At 38.6% G+C, this 17,728-nt stretch overlaps 1 pseudogene; it reads right to left on the bottom strand.

Annotated features, from left to right (window-relative positions):
• Positions 1–16,930: 16,930 nt before the first annotated feature.
• On the bottom strand, positions 16,931–17,027 carry LOC122098283 (annotated as a pseudogene).
• Between the last annotated feature and the right edge of the window lie 701 nt (positions 17,028–17,728).

The following is a 17,728-nucleotide window of genomic DNA, read 5'->3' as shown; positions in this document are numbered from 1 at the left end:
AAGTATGGAAGTTTTTGAGAAGAGGGATTTGGCATTTGCTTTGCATCCTTGATTATTAATGAATAGGTATTATTTTACTCCAAATTTCGTCTCCTTTTATGTTCCATAAACAGTTACACATGATCATCATTCCATCGCATATCTTTAAGTCCTTCTTTTATTTCTTTTATCATTATTATTTTGTTGTTGTAGTTTTGCTGATCCTGAAGCTTGAACTCAGGTCCTAGGCAGTGTCCCTGAGCTCAAGGCTAGTACTCTGCCACTTGAGTCACAGCACAACTTTTGGGTTTTTCAGCCTTGGCTTGCTTTGAAGCATAATACTCAGATCTCAGCCTCCTGGGTAGCTAGGATTACAGGTGTGAGCCACCAGTGCCCAGCAAGTCCCTCTCTTTTAGATATTATTCTAAAAGCCTCCTGTCCAAGGTCACTCCTAAGAGAGTAAATGGACCTATGCCAATAGTTCTTTCAAACTCTTATCTCTGGTTATGGCTATGGTGTGTCTTTTGCATCATATCCTTGACCTAATTCACTGTTCTCTTTCCAATCCATCATTCTAGATGTGTTCCTAATAATTACCTAAATTTTGTGGCTATAAACCCTAAATCACTCAACTATTAATTTCATTTAAATTTTTTTCAATATGATTGTTCTTCAGTACAAATCTGAGCTTATACTCACCTCTTCCACCTAACTCTTGGCATGAGGAGAGCCTGGGCCTACTCTACCTCAAATGCAAGAGGTTAGCGAAAGAATAGCCTACAGTAATCCTGCCTAGGAGTCCGGACAAGTAGTTGAGTGCCTGAAAGAAGCAATGCATTCCTGGCATGGGAAGGGGTGAGAGAGACAACAGCCTAGAGAGCAAACTGACAGTCACAACATTTAACAACTTCCTTTTGGAGAAACTGACCTCCTGCAAAGTGGCAGTGAGATAACTCACCTAGCAAATTTTCGTATTTGAAGGAAGTTGTCATGTTTCACTACACAATTCACTTGTAGTCAAAGAGAGGGTCATTCTTTTGTGTCCTCCTTAGGCCCAGTCTCATTTTATCTCCATCTTAGACTTTGCTCATAGTCTGTTCTTTCCAGAAGGTCCTTGATGAAGAAAGTGTGATCTTTTGGCTTCTGACTGGCCCTGTGGGAACTGAGGCCACTTTTAGTTTTGAACCTGTTCCTTCTGACATTGGGAAAACTCATTCTCTGAATTTTGCCTGAGCGAGTGAGTTTCTCCAATTCCAAAGAGGTCAATAAATATCTGATTCTAAGACCCAAGTGGAAGTCCTTCACCAGATGCTCCAAGCTGGAGTGGATGTTAGCTCAGACTCTAGGCTATCCTCATATTTCTCCAGCTCTTTCTCATGAACCAAAAGATTACAGGAGTTCAGTTCAGAAACAAAGATAAATGAGAGTAGCAGAAGAATCATTGGCAGGGGGAGGAATTAGAAAAATTGGAGGAAACAAGGACTCAGAAAATCTAGGATCACTCACATCATTTGGGAATGACATCATAAGATTAGGAAATAAAAGTAATATATTACTACCTAAATTAGTAACTCGTCTATTGTACATCACAACTGTTCTGTCAAAAGGTAGCTGTCCTAGTTGTACTTTGATGAGGGAAATGGAGCACATTCTTTCCTAACTGAATTCTATTGAGTATCTTCATCCATACCCCAGGTTGTTCTCACTCTCTACTTCTCTGTTACTTTCCTTTGCTGGATTCAATCAATGACACTTGAAAGTGTTATCATCTTCAGACATGTAATTACATTTTCTTCTAATCCATTTGTTATCAAATAAAACAAATTAAGTGGAAATATATGTCTATGGTAAATTTTCTCCATGGCATATTTATTTGATGATATTAAGTATTATTTTTATAGTTTCAACTTTAAAACTTGAGGAAAATGTTTTGTTATTATTAGCACTAACTATTTGCACATTTTTTTGTATTTTTCCATGTCTGTGTATTTGGTATTAACCTTCTAACATTGTCTTTTTCCCCAACTGTCGCCTTCTTAAAATTTCAAGTTACAAGCTATATATGATGGTCCTGTATGCATGCAGTGATATATTTAAATTTTGATCTGATATCCACATATTATAGGATATCATCAACCTATTGTAACTGCTCTGAAAATAAATAGGGAGGTCCTCAACTGCATGGATCAACTAGATTTAACAGACATCTACCAAATATTTCGGCCAGCACCATCAGAATACACGTTTTCCTCAGAAACACATGGGATATTTTTCAAAATAGACCACATTTTAGGTCACAAAGCAAACTTCTCTAAATTCAGAAACATTGTACTTTTACCTTGTGTTCTCTCAGACAACAAGGGAATAAAATTAGAACTCAACACCAAAAGCCACCAAAGAAAGTCCTGTAACACATGGAGGCTGAACAATACACTGTTGAATCACCAGTGGGTCATGGAAGTGATTAGAAAGGAAATTCAAATATTCAACAAAAATTAACACACAATTACCAGCTCCTCAGGGAAACATCAAATACAGTACTCAGAGGCAGTTTAGAGCTCTGAGTTCCTACACCAACAAATTGGAGAGATCTGAAACCAACAATTTAATGAGACATCTGAACGTCCTAGAAAAAGAGCAAAAAGATAAATCCCAGTCCAGGAGACAGAAATGAATAATTAAAATTACATCAGAATTAAACGAATTAGTTTTAAATATGATAAAAATAATCAACAAAACAAAGAGTTGCTTCTTTGAAAAAATTAACAAAACTGACAGACCCTTAGCAAATCTTATCAGTAAAAGGAGAGAAAACACCCAAGTAAATAAACTCAGAGATGAGAATGGAAACTTCACCACAGAAACAACCAAGATTCAGAACATTATAAGGGAATACTTCTCAAAACTTTACGTTAATAAGTTTGAAAACGTGGCAGAAATGAACCTTTTCCTGGCAGATATCGACATGCCAAAACTCAACCACAATGAGTTAAACCAACTTAACAGGCTCATACAAAGCATTGAAATAGAAACAGCAGTAAGAGACCTTCCATCTAAGAAAAGCCCAGGACTAGATGGATTTACAGTGGAATTCTACAAGGCCTTCAAAGCAGAGGCCACACCAATAGTCCCTCCAATTCTTCAATGAAATTGAAAGAGAATGTTACCTACCGAACTCATTTTATGAAGCCATGATAACCCTCATCCCAAAACCAGGCAGGGACTCATCAAAGAAAAAGAACTATAGGCCCATTTCTTTGATGAACATTGATGCAAAACTTCTCAACAAAATTTTGGCCAATCGATTTCAACAATTCATCCAAAAAATCATAAACTGCGATCAAACAATATTCATTTCAGGGATGGAAACCTGGTTCAATATAGTCAAATCAATTATTATGACTCGTCACATCAACAAACAGCAAGGATTAGAACCATATGATTATCTCAATAGATGCAGAAAAAGCATTTGACAAGATCCAACCAACCCTTTTTGATGAAGTTTCTGGAAAAATTAGGAAATCATGGAACATTCCTCAACACAATAAAGGCTGTATATGACAAACCTACAGCAAGCATTATAATTAATGGTGAAAAACTAAAGCTATTTCCCCTTATCTCAGGAATGAGACAAGGATGTCCACTCTCCACTTCTGTTCAATTTAGCATTAGAATGCCTAGCTACAGTGATAAGACAAGATGCAAACATCAAAGGGATCCAAATTGGGAAAGATGAAGTAAAATTCTTCCTCTTTGTAGATGACATGATTTGCTATTTAAAGTATCCAATGGACTCCACTATCAAATTACTGAAGCTGATTCAAAATTTGGCAAAGTACCAGGGTATAAAATTAACCCTCAATAATCAATTGCTTTTCTGTATGACAACAATGCGAATATCATGGATGAAATCAAGAAGGCAACTCCATTCATAATAGCCCCACAACAAATAAAAAACCTAGGAATTAACTTAACCAAAAAAGTGAAGGACCTCTATGATGAAAACTTTAAAAACCTTAAAAAGGAAATCAAAATAGAACTTTGGAAGCAGAAAAACCTCCCATGCTCCTGGATTGGAAGGATCAACATCGTGAAAATGGCAATACTTCCCAAAGCTATCTACAAATTCAATGTGATACATATCAGTATTCCAACCTTATTCATCAAGGAAATAGAAGAGGCAATCCAAAAATTCATATAGAACAATAAAAAAACCAAATAGCAAAAATAATCCTTAACAGAAAGAACAGTGCTGGAGGAATATCAATACCAAATTTCAAACTCCACTACAAAGCCATAGTAATCAAAACAGCCTGCTACTGGCACAAGAACAGACCTCAGGACCAATGGAATAGAATTGAAAACCCAGAAATGAACCTACAGACATATAGCCAACTACTCTTCGATAAGGGAGCTAAAAAATAGAATGGAAGAAAGACAGCCTCTTCTGTAAAGGGTGCTGGCTAAATTGGTTGATCACTTGTAGAAAACTAAAGCTAAAGCCTTATATAGCATCCTGCACAATCAACACCAAATGTATCAAAGAACTCAGAGTCAACGCAGACACCCTGAAAACAGTACAAGATACCCTATGCCTCCTTGGCACAGGTAGAAATTTTCTTAATAGAAACCCAGAAACACAACAAATCAAAGAAAGCTTGGACAAACGGGATTGCATGAAATCACAGAGCTTCTGCTGGCAAAGGATATAGCTATCAAGATCAATAGAAATCCCAAGGATTTGGAGAAGATCTTCACTAGCCATACAATGGACAAGGTTCTCACATCTAAAATATACCTGAAACTCAAATAATTAAAATGCCCAACAACAAACCCTGCCCAATGAATAAGTGAGTTAAAGACTTAAAGAGAAACTTCTCTGAAGAGGAAAGAAGGGTGGCCAATAGACACAGGAAGAAATGCACAACTTCCATAGCCGTAAAAGTAATGCAAATCAAAACACCATTGAGATACCACCTCATTCCATTTAGAATGTTTATATTCAAGAATTGTAATAAAAACAGATGCTGGAGGAGATGTGGACAAAAGGGAACCTTACTGCATTGTTGTTGGGAGTGTAAACTTGTTCAACCACTTTGGAAGGTAGTATGGAGGTTCCTCAAAAGACTCCACTTACAGCTCCCCTATGACCCAGCAATCCCACTTCTGGGCATTTACCCAAATGATCACAAACAAAGCTATCAGCACAATTATGTTTATTGCAGCATTATTTCCTACAGCTAAGATGTGGAACTAACCCAGATACCCCTCAGCAAATGAATGGATCAATAAAATGTGGTATATATACACAATGGAATTCTATGCCTCCATCAGAAAAGATGGCATTGCCCCATTTGTTATGAAATGGAACGATTTGGAAAAAATTATATTATGTGAAGTAAACCAGGCCCAAAGAAACATAGGTCCCATAGTTTCCCTTATTTGCAATAACTAATATATGTCTGAGACAAGCAGAAACTGTCAGATAAGTTGATGTTAGGAGAAATTAACTCCAAGATAAGGATTCAAATGTATTTTTTTTCTTGTGATTGTTTCTAACATATGTATAAGGTGATTTCTTTGTTTCTTTGTATGTCCTTTCCCCACGGTAAGGCCTTGATTTCACTGTATTTGATGTTTGTATAATTTCTAGAGGGGAGGGAAAAAACTTATTGTTTAAATAGGGATACAGGTAGACCCATTCCAGCAATGAGATGTACAAGACTTCATGTCGAAAAACAAAATGTACAACTTTGGCTGGGAGGTGGGGTGGGGGAAGATGGGAAGGGATGGGAAGGGGAAACAAACGAGGAGGCAACAACGCTTGATAAGAAATGAACTCATTACATTGCCCATGTAATTGTAACCCCTCTGAAAGGTACGTTCACAATTTTTAAAAAAAGAGGCAAAAAATCACCTCTATGGTTTCTTGTGAAAAGACAGAAGAATACAATCAGTTTCTCAAGGAAATTGACCCATAACTATAGTATTGTCAATTTCATCAATGATGTAAGAAGACATGAACAAATTTCAACTCAAAGTGTATGTTATAAAATTTACTTTATCTCCTGTGAACAACCTTTCAATTCTATCTATGTCTTCTTCCCAAAGTGATTGCTATTTTATTCTAATCATATTTTTAAATTAACTTTAAGTAGCTGTATAGAAATTGCTGTTTGACAAAGCAGTTTATGTATAGTATTTAGTGTGGTTTTTTTCTTTTCTTTTTTCTTTCCTGAGGTTTGAAATCTGGGTCTGGGCACTGTCCCTGAGCTCCTTTGGATGAACGCTAGAACTCTTTCACTTGAGGCACAGCAGCACTTTCAGATTTTTCTGAGATTTAATTGGAGATAAGAATCTCATGGACTTTCCTGCCAGGGCTGGCTTCAAAACTCAATCCTCAGCCTCCTGAGCATCTAGGACAACAGGCGTGAGCCTCTAGTGCCAGGCTTAATAAAATGCATCATGTTTATTTTTGGCTAGTCCTGGGGGATGAACTCAGGGTCTTGGCAATGTTCTTGAGCTTCTTTTCCTCATGCTAGCACTCTATGACTTGTCATAGTGCCAATTAAAGATTGTTTTGTTTATGTAGTACTGAGGAATCAAACCCAGGGCTTCACACATGCAAGGCAAACATTGCATGATCTAGAAGTCAGAGAAAAAAAATGTGTTACCAGGATGAAACAGGTTTGGGATGGGACAAAGAAAAGTAGTGGGTTTAATTATAAAAAGGAAGCATGAGACAGACTCATTTTTGGTAAAGAAACATGTCTGTAAAAATGGTATATTCATATAGAGTTGATAAAATTATGTTGGACTTAATATGTGCGCAAAATAATTAAAACTACTGAAGTCTGCATAAAGTACTTGTGAAATATTAATGTTCTACTTGTGATGTCATGCTATAAATATTTAAAGAAACCAGGAAAATTATTCCAGGGATATTTCTGTGTTCTTCTTATAACTTCATAAAGATTCATACTAACCTCAATAGAATTTAATGATAACTAGAAAACAGAAGTTAATATGGAATGTTTACATTGAAAAATAGTCTGGGTCCAAGCTTGAGCTGAAATATACCCTGCTAATTAGAAGGCAGAGATTTAGAAGACATATCAGGGCCAGTTTTGACAAAAAAATAGTGAGAAATTACAAAACCAAAGTAAGTGAGATATAGTGTAAGTTTCCTGTTATCTCACGTTTGTGGAAGTCATAGGGAATAGATCATTGCTCACGAGAGGCTTGGCCAGAAAAATAATCTAAAGTGGTTAGAGTCTTAGCAACTTCAAGCACCAGTAGTGCCAAAGGAAAAAAAGAAAAAGAAGGAAACAGAAAAGGAAAGGAAAGGACAGAAAAGGGAACTATTTCCATTTCATTCTTAGTTTTATGTCACTGGGTACAAGAATTGAAAATATTTTTTTAGTTTTTGAGGATTCAGGCCTCTCTAATATGAAAGTATTTATTTCAAGTAACTATTGTATTACTACTATTTATTAAATTATTATTAGGCCTTCTTGGAGATTGAACCCATGGCTTTGTATATATTAGTCTGTTTCTACAACTGAACTGTACCCCAGCTCTCTTGTAAAGTTTAGAAATTGTTTATGAATTCTTGAATAGTTAGCTATTCTAATTTTCATCTTATCTTTTCTCTCCCACCTTTTCCACTGTGTATTTAAGTTTGTGTTGAAAACTTTCCTCAATTTTATCTTTTAGAAGAAGTTTAGACTTAGAATGTTGCTGTTGAGTTTATAGAGAAGTCGGTTGTTTCTATGACACCTTTTAAAATTATATGCAGATATATGTTCTTCACATGTATGATTGATTATTACAGTTCATTGCAATAATCAACATTTTATATGGTCACATGCACATACGTATTGAGTCATTGTGATCCTCTCCTAAGAATAGCTTCCCATCTTCTTGGCATGTGAATGCTTAGAGTGCAGTTAGTTAATCATGTCCAAGAGGAATTATTTGTCCTTTACTATCTATTGGATTAACTTGTACATTTATGCACATAGTGTAGTTATTTCAAATGAGGAAAACTTTGCAGCATATATTTAATTGGTCCTGAGGTGTGGTGTAGAGTAGATGGTATGGGTGGAATGAAGGTTCTGTGGCTTCAGGCAAGTATGGCAGGACATTCAAGGCTGAGTCACAGGTAGGGCAGAGTGTGGGGTCACAGAATGGGGCCCAGGGTGAAGATTAGCTCAGCTTTTACCAGGGACCCCATCCATTTCCTGTGGCTGGGAGCTTATTTTTGAACAGCTCCTGACCCTCAGACCTCCTTTGCATGTAGGATTCAGGACAAATGCAGGGAATAATGATTGCTTAAGAAAAGCTTCTAGCCCAATGCCACCAGTGGCTCAACCCCTGTAAATCTTAGCTACTCAGGAGACTGAAATAGATATCTTGTGTGAAGCCAGCTCAGGGGAGGAAAGTTAGTGAGACTCTTCTTGCCGATGAACTACCAAAAGCCAGAAATGGAGCTGTGGCTCAAGTGGTAAAGTGCTAACCTTGAGTGAAAAAGTTAAGAGACCAGAGCCCAGACCCTGTGTTCAAGCCCCAGTACTGGCACAGAAAAATAAAGAAAAGCTTTCAGGAGCTCCTAGCCCACTGTGGTGAAAGGCCATATCAGCTGGGCACTGGTGGCTCACACCTGTCCTCCTAGTCCTCAGAAGACTGAGATGTGAGGACCACGGTTCAAAGCCAGCCCAAGCAGGAAAGTCTGAGAGACTCTGATCTCCAAGGAAAACCAGAAGTGGCTCTGTAGCTCAAGTGGTAAGCTGAAGAGCTTGGGGACAGCGCCCAGGCCCAGAGTTCAAGCCCCATGACCAACCCCTGGCCTGCTTGTACCTCACTCTGTGGCTCTAGGCCCACTTTCCACTGGGCCCCTAAGGGTCTCCCAATTCTAGGTGTCCTACAAGTCTTGAGAGCAGCCTGTTTGGAGGCCATTCCCTACAGAGCAAGACACAGTACCAAAGAAGGGTGGAGCCTTGGGGCATGGAGATAATCAGAATGGCATCTGTCATGGATGTAATGTGGATCTGAACAGTAAATTGAAGTCTCAGACCACAGTTCTGAGCCAGGAGGGGCAGAAGCTGCAAGATGTCACACCAGGTAATGCCCACTCATGCGGGTATCACAAGAGTGTGAATTTGTCAGGCACACCTTGGGCAGGTGTTGTGTTGGGCTCATGAAAGACTTGTAGTCTCAGGAATCCACAGCCAGCTGGCTGATGCTTGTAGCAGTCACTGTCCCTGGAGTCCCAGGGCTCAGAGGCCTCCTTTCCTCACCATGCTCAGGGGCACATGAAGGTCTGCAATCCTGGGCCGACTACAAATGAGCATCCATAGTGCCCTCCCCTTGGTCCTGTGGCCCAGTGCACAGATGGAGGGACAGGTTCCATGGAACTTACTGCCATGGCCCAGACCCCTCAGCCCAAGAAGTATTTAGGGAGAAACCACTTGATATGCCTATAGAGTTTACTGTGACAATGCCTCAGGACTGCCCCCAGTTCTAGCTCAGCTAATCATTACCACCTTCCTGTGTATGTGTTTTGTGTGTGTGTGTGTGTGTGTGTGTGTGTGTATGTGTGTCTGCGTGTCTGTGTGTCTGTGTGTGTCTGTGTGTGCACGCATAAGCACCTTGGTACTAGGGTTTGACCTCAGGGCCTGGGCTCTGTCCCTCACTTTTTTCATTCAGGACTAGCACTCTACCACTTAAGCCACAGCTATTCTTCCAGGTTTTGGGTGGCTATTTGCAGAAGAGAGTCTCACAGACTTTTCTATCTAGGCTGCCTCTGAATGGCAATCCTCAGATCTCGGACTCCTGAAGAGCTAGGAGTATGAGAGCATGAGCTATTAGCATCTGGCCACACTTCCTTTCTTGGCTAAAACACACTACCTCTCTCCCAGCTGAGCACCCATCTACAGCTACCCCTCCTACCCCAGGCTTCAGATGAAACATAACCTCCTCCCCTGAGGAAAAAGAATGGGATCAAGTTTGAGTTATATGTTCTTCACACAGTCAGGGGCTGGTGGAAGCTGATGTGTAGGTCAGAGATCTAGCCCAGGGCAAGTAGACAGCTGTTAGAACAGAAGAGATTAGGAAAAGACATCCATGCAGCTGGATGCCAGTGGCTCATGCCTATAATCCTAGCTACTCAAGGCTGAGACCTATGGATCAATCAAGATTCAAAGCTAGCCTGGGCAAACTCTTATCTCCAAAGAATCATGAAAAAGATGGGAAGCGGAGCTACTGTAGTTCAAGTACTACAGCACCACCCTTGTGCAAACAAGTTAAAGATACCTAGGATACCACCTAAGCTCTGAGTTTAAGCCCTGGTAAACACACACACACACACACACACAGACACACACACACACACACACACACATCCTTAGCAGTTGCCAGAGGCTCATACCAGAAATCCTAACTACTCAAGTGGTTGAGCTCTTAGGGCAGCAACTTGAAGCCAGCCAAGGCAGGAAAGTATGTGATACTCTTCTGTCTATTCAGCTACTAAAAAAATGAAAGGTGAGCTGTGGTTCAAGTGTTAGAGTGTTAGCTTTGAACAAAGGAAGCTCAGGGACAGTGCCAAGCTGTGAATTCCAGCTCTAAGATTTTTTTAAAGACACCTTACACCCAATTCAGGCCATAAATCCCGATTTTGGTCATCCTAGATCTCACCTCTGCTCCTACCACTTCCACAGCACAAGTGGCCGGTGTGTGGCCAGCACTGGGTTAAGAACTTACACAAGGGGGACATAGCCAGTTCAAGGATAATGCCCCAGAACATTGAGGCACTGGCCATACCAGTCTCTCATCCCCTAGTTCTCTGGCCCTGGAGCTCAAAGTCTGTGCCTCTGTATTCTGACATCTGGAATTGTCTAGAGGCCCTGCTGGGTTGGAAGATAGACTTACCTGTGAAAAGATATGTTGACATTACTTAGACATCGACCTTGGCCTCACCTCCCATGTAAACCCTGATCATCCTTGCTGGGTTAGCCTTCAGTCAGCTATCAAGCTCGAGTTGGTCAGAGCCACTGGCAACCACCCTTCCCCCACTCCACTGCCAGACTGCTGAGAGTGGGACGTACAGCCAGAGGCCCAGCTGAGGAAAATGACAGGACATCACATGACAGACCCTGCCCCCCCAGAGGCAGGGGAGAACATATGCCAGCTGGCCCTGTTGACCCAGAATCCTCTGGAGGTGTACAAAGATATGGACAGCCGAATTTGGGCTCCAAAGGAAAAGTGGAATATTCAGGTCTCTGACAATTTAAGACTCATTACAGATCCTGATCGAGGCTAAAGGCAAATATGCAATGGAGAAGGGGCACTATCCGAGATTAGGAATAGGCAGACAGGCACTCACAAAGTGGACAGGGGAAAATGAGGGAAACACACACACACACACACACACACACACACACACACACACACACACCAACGGGTAGCCCAAGGCCTCAGGGAGTCCTTGAGCACATGAATATTCCAACCCCCGAGGAGATGGCACTATTGTTATCAGAACAACTGTAGACAAAACTCAGAGCCTCTACACATCTGGAATGGCTCCTAACACAGTAGGTCATTTCCTACTATACACACAGCTTTTCCCAGAATTTATTTTTTATTTCAGTTTTCCCAAGGCTAGCATTTTATTGCTTGTACCACAGCTCCATTTCTAGTTTTTGCTGGTTACATTCAAATCAGAATCTAATGGACTTTTTTTTTCTTGGTCTGCTTTCAAACCACAATCCTCAGATTTCATCTTTCTGATTAACTAGTATTAATGACATGAGCCACTAGTGTGGCTTCTACTTTTTTTCTCTATAACTATCTAATGCACATACTTAGATAGTAATGTAAAACTGAGAGTATGGAAGCAAGATGTACAGTGATGATACTGTCCTGTCAGAAATTCAAGTTAGTTATGTAAATTTCTTAAGACCATAAACAAAAAATACCATGATACAGTGTAAGAGAACTCACTATTGAACATATGAGCTTTAAGAGCCTTCTAATAAATCCATTATTTATTGTTACCCAACATTATAAAAAATGTATGAGGCATTGGTAAAATAGAAGTCCTATGCATGACTACATAAATTCTTTGTTTTTTAAAAGACACTTGTTTTCATCTAATAAAGTAGGCCTGTCTATTTTCTTCATGTGATTTTGATGATTGAAGGTGCTTAGTGAGAAGTTCAAAATATATTAGTATTCCTAAATTATCAATTCTCATTTTTTCTTCTTGGAGAATATAATGATCAAAGCAATAGTTCAGAATCAGCAAGCAATACTTCAGAATCATGCTTCCAGTGCAAGTGGATCACCACTGAGAAGTCCTCAATACCATTTTCCACAAAGTTTTGTCACAGATACAATCTTCCTGCCTTCTCTAGCTGCTTTACTAGCTTGGACCTATTTCTTCATTGTACAGGAAAAGTGTGATTCAACTGATTTCAGTCAAATTTTACTAGAATTACCAAGGATTTACTAGAATTACCAAGGGTTTAGATTCTTGTCTGTAATTTAGTCAAAGCTATGTCTTTTTATGTAGCCTACTAAAATGTATTTACTAATTCCAAGTAAATATATAAATTCTATTTCCATCTTTTTTAAAAAATAAAATTTTGTTTGCTCTATCAATTGATCAGAGGCATGAATTTTGTGGCTAGATAGGTCATTGCACATCTGTATCTCTCTTCCTTTCTCTATTTCATGGTTCTCATAGATAATATGATTGCTCCATAATTATCCTAATTTATTTTGCTTTTATATTTTTGGTTGCATCATTTCACTTTTTGCTCTGCCATTTCCCAAATCATTTATATAGAAGGCATTATTTCATATTTTCTCATTCCTAGAATAACCTGCACATGAAGACATCACTGGTCCTAATTTTCAGTCTGTACCTTTGAATACGGAGGAACATCTTTCCTCTGTTCTCCATCAATTCCCTATTCTCCAGTTAGAATAATTTCGAATAGTAAAATTGGAAAAAGGATATAAATCAGATATGCAGAAAATTCACTAGATTTTTCTGACCAGTTCAACCAATGTGAACTATTAGGGAAATACATGGAAACTTCATTCCCACTGGCACGCAAAGTCTCTGGTTAGGCAATTCTTAGAAAGATGAGGAACAAGATGAAAAAATAAGGAATGGTATCAATTGCAAGACAAAAATTGGAGAAGGATCCAAGTAAATTTCTTCATTGGGCTGCTGAAAATATTCAGCTTACTACAATGCAGAGACTACTTTCCAAAAAGGCCACTCATGTGAATACTAGGGATGATGATGAGTATACCCCTCTTCATCAGGAAGCCTACAGTGGACACTTAGACATTGTCCATGAGTTGGTGGCTCAAGTGGCAAATGCAATAACTGTAGATGGCTGGACAACCCTGCACAGTGTATATATGCAGAATAATACCAGAGTGGCTTCTTTCTTACTTCATCATGATACAGATACCAATGCCCAAACTAAAGGCCTCTTGCTGCTGAGAATTGAGATAGCAAAGATACAATGGACCTCTGCGGCTGACTGGCTCTGTCGGGACGACGGAGGACACCTAGTGGAGGAACTGGAACAGGTGGGGAGATGGCAAACAGACAACTCACACAGAAGAGGAGTGAATGCTGAGTGCGATTTATTGCAGAGGATAACATGCTTTTATAGCAAAAGTCTTCATGAGAAAGGGCAAAAAGTTACACAATCTTGCTGCAAGGCTTCGTTTTTGGGTGTTCACTAGCTGGTCGCCTGATCTTTTTTTTGGATGACGAGCTATGACAATAGGCACTTGTTTTCGGCTTTACCTCTATTTTTAAGAAATACAATTGGTTTTGATGTTTATCACCTATTAACCATTAACCAGAGCACATGGGCAAAGTACTGGACAGAAAGGCATGAACTCTAGTACTTTATAGTTACTTTTGTTTAGTTTTGTACTTTATATGTTTCAAATCTTTTTTAAGTAATTGTGCTTCTTTGCCATTCTTTAGAGGGTCCCCAATTTGTGGCCAAAATCATGATATTTAGTATACTTAATTAAATCTGGCCATATATCAAATTTAAGCTCATAGTGTCTTTTCTGTAACCCTTTCACATAATCGTTTACTCTTCTCCATAGAGGCCTTAACTGTCTCATAAGATCTTTCTTGTTCCTTCTTTGATAGTAAGTACCAAGGAGACCTAAATCTAGCAAGTCTCTCAGTAAATGAAAGAGAGTAATAGGAAGTTCTTTCTTCTAAGTACTTTTCCCAATGGTTGCCATCCTTATCATACACACCTGTAAAAGGCTGTGGATCTGGGGTAGTCGTTGGGGTCCTCTAGATAATAGAGGATCCCACCATTTTCCTCTGATAAGCCATTGCCACCTTCCATCTACCAACTTTTTAAGAATCTTATTTAGCTTTTGGTCTAAATATCCCTCTACATCTTTCTTACCTACAGGCTATCTATATGAGTCTATTGTATATGCTTTAGGATTAAAGGAAAGTCTCCAGTAGCCATACACTCTTTTTGCTCTAGCCGTGCCTACAGCTTCCTGTAAATCTCTTACAAACAATTCCTTCTGCTGAAGTAATGTCATGAAACCCCCAATACTTTTACATTTACTTATGACTTGTCTAATAGCTTCCACAAGAGGGGCTTTTATGGTAGCACTTAACTCTGGTGAGTTAGTCATATTCTCAGGACACTCATCGGATGTTGGAGTCATCAACACTTTTAAGAAAGAGCCTTAAATAAGGGAACATTGAGCATGAGTAAGTAGAACAAGCAGCAGGAACAGTAAAAGATTAATAGGCACTCCTATACAATGAAGAAAAGAAAAACAGGAACAGAAACACATCTTTCCCAGGGGCTTGCCAGCCTTTCCAGGAGGTAGGCCTCTTTGAAGCCCCATTCTCTGATGTAGACTTCAGTGAAGTCCCATTCTCAGAGATAGGCCTCTTTGAATCCCCATTCTCTGAGGTAGACTTCGGTGAAGTCCCATTCTCAGAGATAGGCTTCTGTGAAGCCCCATTCTCAGGTCTGAATGCAGGTGTTCCATGCTAAGCAGACTCCACCGGAGTAGGCATGGCATTTGCCCTTTCTTATATTTTAGATGTGCCAGAGAAATTTCTTCTCATATAGAGAAGATGGAGCAGAAGACTAGTTTGAAGAGGACTAGAAAGACAACAAGAATACATATAACAATTAGTATTATGACTCCAAATGTAACCAAGTAGTGCCATCAATCTAAAGGATTAAGACTTTTTAATCCTCTCTGTAAGTCTTCTGCCAAAGAATTTGTCCCCACGGTTTCCAAATGAGCTTGACTAAGGGCTGAGATGTCTTCCTGTAGCTGTCCTATCTTATGAGTTAAGCTATTGTCCTTCCAGATGTTTTGTAAATGCACTTTGGTAACTTCCCAATCTAAGCTCTCATTATAAGGTAATGGGGTAACACAAATATATTTAAATGACTGATGACATCTAGTTGTCAGCTGGGTTTTTAGATTATTGACTTGAGTCCCTAACTTTAAGACTACTTTTTCCAAAGCCTCTATTTTGTTTTTTTAATTTTGGTTCAATAATTTGTTGCTCTGTTATTGTTAGAGAAACATCCTTATTTAACTCATTAACAAAATGTGCCGAGCCTTTTCAACCAGCTTCTTGATCTTTCCCCATATAGGTGGTGTTGCGGTTTTTGTTGAATTAGCCTCTCAATTGTTCTTGAACTAAGTCCGGTATGGCTTGAATCTTTTCTTGAGTTAGGGGCCACTGATTAATCCATACAGGATCATCACTTTTCCATATTATTTTGTCAGCATAAAGCTGTTCCTCAGTGGCCCCTATGAAAAATTTTGCTCCTTCAATGAGGAGTCTATTTGTCCTATTTTATTTTCATGTCTTGCATGATGTCTCTGCCCCATAAAGAAAAGGGCAAGCTGGGGATAACATAAGGTTTGAAGTGGCCTTGCTGCCCTTCACATACCCATTTGAGGTTCTGAGCTGACTAAGCTTCATTAGAAGCCATCCCTAATCCAATTAAGGAAGAAGAAGTCTCTTGCACTGGCCAGGCCATAGGATAATCTTTTCCAGCAATACAGGATCTCTCAGCTCCTGTGTCTAAGAGTCCTGTCATTTGTTTTCCATTGACTTTAATGGCCTTGTAAGGCCATTTATCTGTAATTTCCTGAACCCAGGCTATAGTATCTGTGGTGCCAAACCCTCCTTTTCTGTTTTGAGTCAGTGTGGGATTAGGCAAGTTTAGATATCAGAGTAAAAGTATTTGGGCAATCCTCTGTCCTTTATTAACTTGAATAGTCTCTTTTAGAGACCTTTGTCATGGCCTTTATAGTGGTAGGACTGTCTGAGTCTATTACAACTGGTAATACCTCAAAATCTTTTTATAGTTTGAGCCACCAGCGTCCGGCAACACCAATACTTACTGTAAAAATTTATGAATTCCGTGGAATTCTTCCAAGTGAATTGCCTGCATTAGATGTCAAAATATATTCAAGAGTTTTTGTATACATGTATAATGATTTTTACAGAGTTTTTGAAATTTTAATCAGAAATAATTTTAATTTATCGGTTTAAATGAATAGTACAGAAACTAAAATATTTCTGGTGCTTTTCTGAAAAAGAATATTTTAAAATATTCTATGTTTGTATAATGTGTTCTTTCAGATTGTATTCCATATAGAAAGTTTTAGATTCCTTTTTTTCCTCGGTCTTAATATTATTTTTCATTGGGATAAAATGACAATGTTGTCTAATTTCAAAAGTTTTGTAAAGTTTATGGTATGTAAACGCCTTTCTGAGGTGAAGATTTAATACACTGATGTCAAACTAAATTTAATTATATGAATTACGTGTGTTGTTACACTTGTTATTTTGTAATCAACTTTTTAATAACTGTTTTTCATTTCTTGCATCTGAAGAATGAAAAATACGGAATACTTCACAAATTTTCATATCATCCTTGTGCAATTGCCATGTTAATCTCTGTATTGTAATTTGGGAATACGTGCTGCTGAAGCATGTAGTATCTTCTAAATTTAAGTAGTTAATGATGCAATCTTTATACAGACTTATATCTACGGTTCCCTATTTGTAATAAGGAAACTATATTGTTCCTGACAATGCTACTGATCTTATTTCCCTAAAATTCTGTGAATAGTGGAAAAAAATATATTGTTCATCTTAATGCTCACATTTGCAAATTTTTTTGTCAATGACAATTTTAAGTCTTTTTCATTTGGAATTTGATCATACTTTCGATAATTTATTGCTAGGTCCAAAGGTGATGGCTTTTTCATGTACTAATTGATCCAACTGAATTACCTTTGTGGAGCTAATGGATTCAAAGTAAGCCTTGCTTAAGAGCTACTTCTAACCTTCTGCAGCTGACATTTTCCCTAGTGAGGTCTTATTGGCACAAATGTCTACCTGACCCTTTATTCTTCTTCCATGTAGGAACAGACCAATCAGAATATCTTACCCTGACAGCAATAGATTGTTTTACTTGAACAACACTAATCTTAGTTACAAGGGATCATAGAGAGATGAACAGTTCAGTCATAAATGTTCCGACTAGAAGGTATTTTATCAAAATATAATTGTTTATTATATCTAACATTTCAAAAGTAACTAAAGCCAAGAATGTGAAAAAATTGATCATATTCATGATTACTTAATATCCTGGCCTGTCTACCATCCTACCAGGCAGGAAGTTACACTACT

The sequence above is a fragment of the Dipodomys spectabilis genome, unplaced genomic scaffold (genome assembly GCF_019054845.1).
Source record: "Dipodomys spectabilis isolate Male_0828 unplaced genomic scaffold, ASM1905484v1 ptg000470l, whole genome shotgun sequence".
Classification (NCBI taxonomy): Eukaryota; Metazoa; Chordata; class Mammalia; order Rodentia; family Heteromyidae; genus Dipodomys; species Dipodomys spectabilis.
Note: the sequence above shows the minus strand (reverse complement) of the source record. Positions and strands in the feature narration are given on the sequence as shown.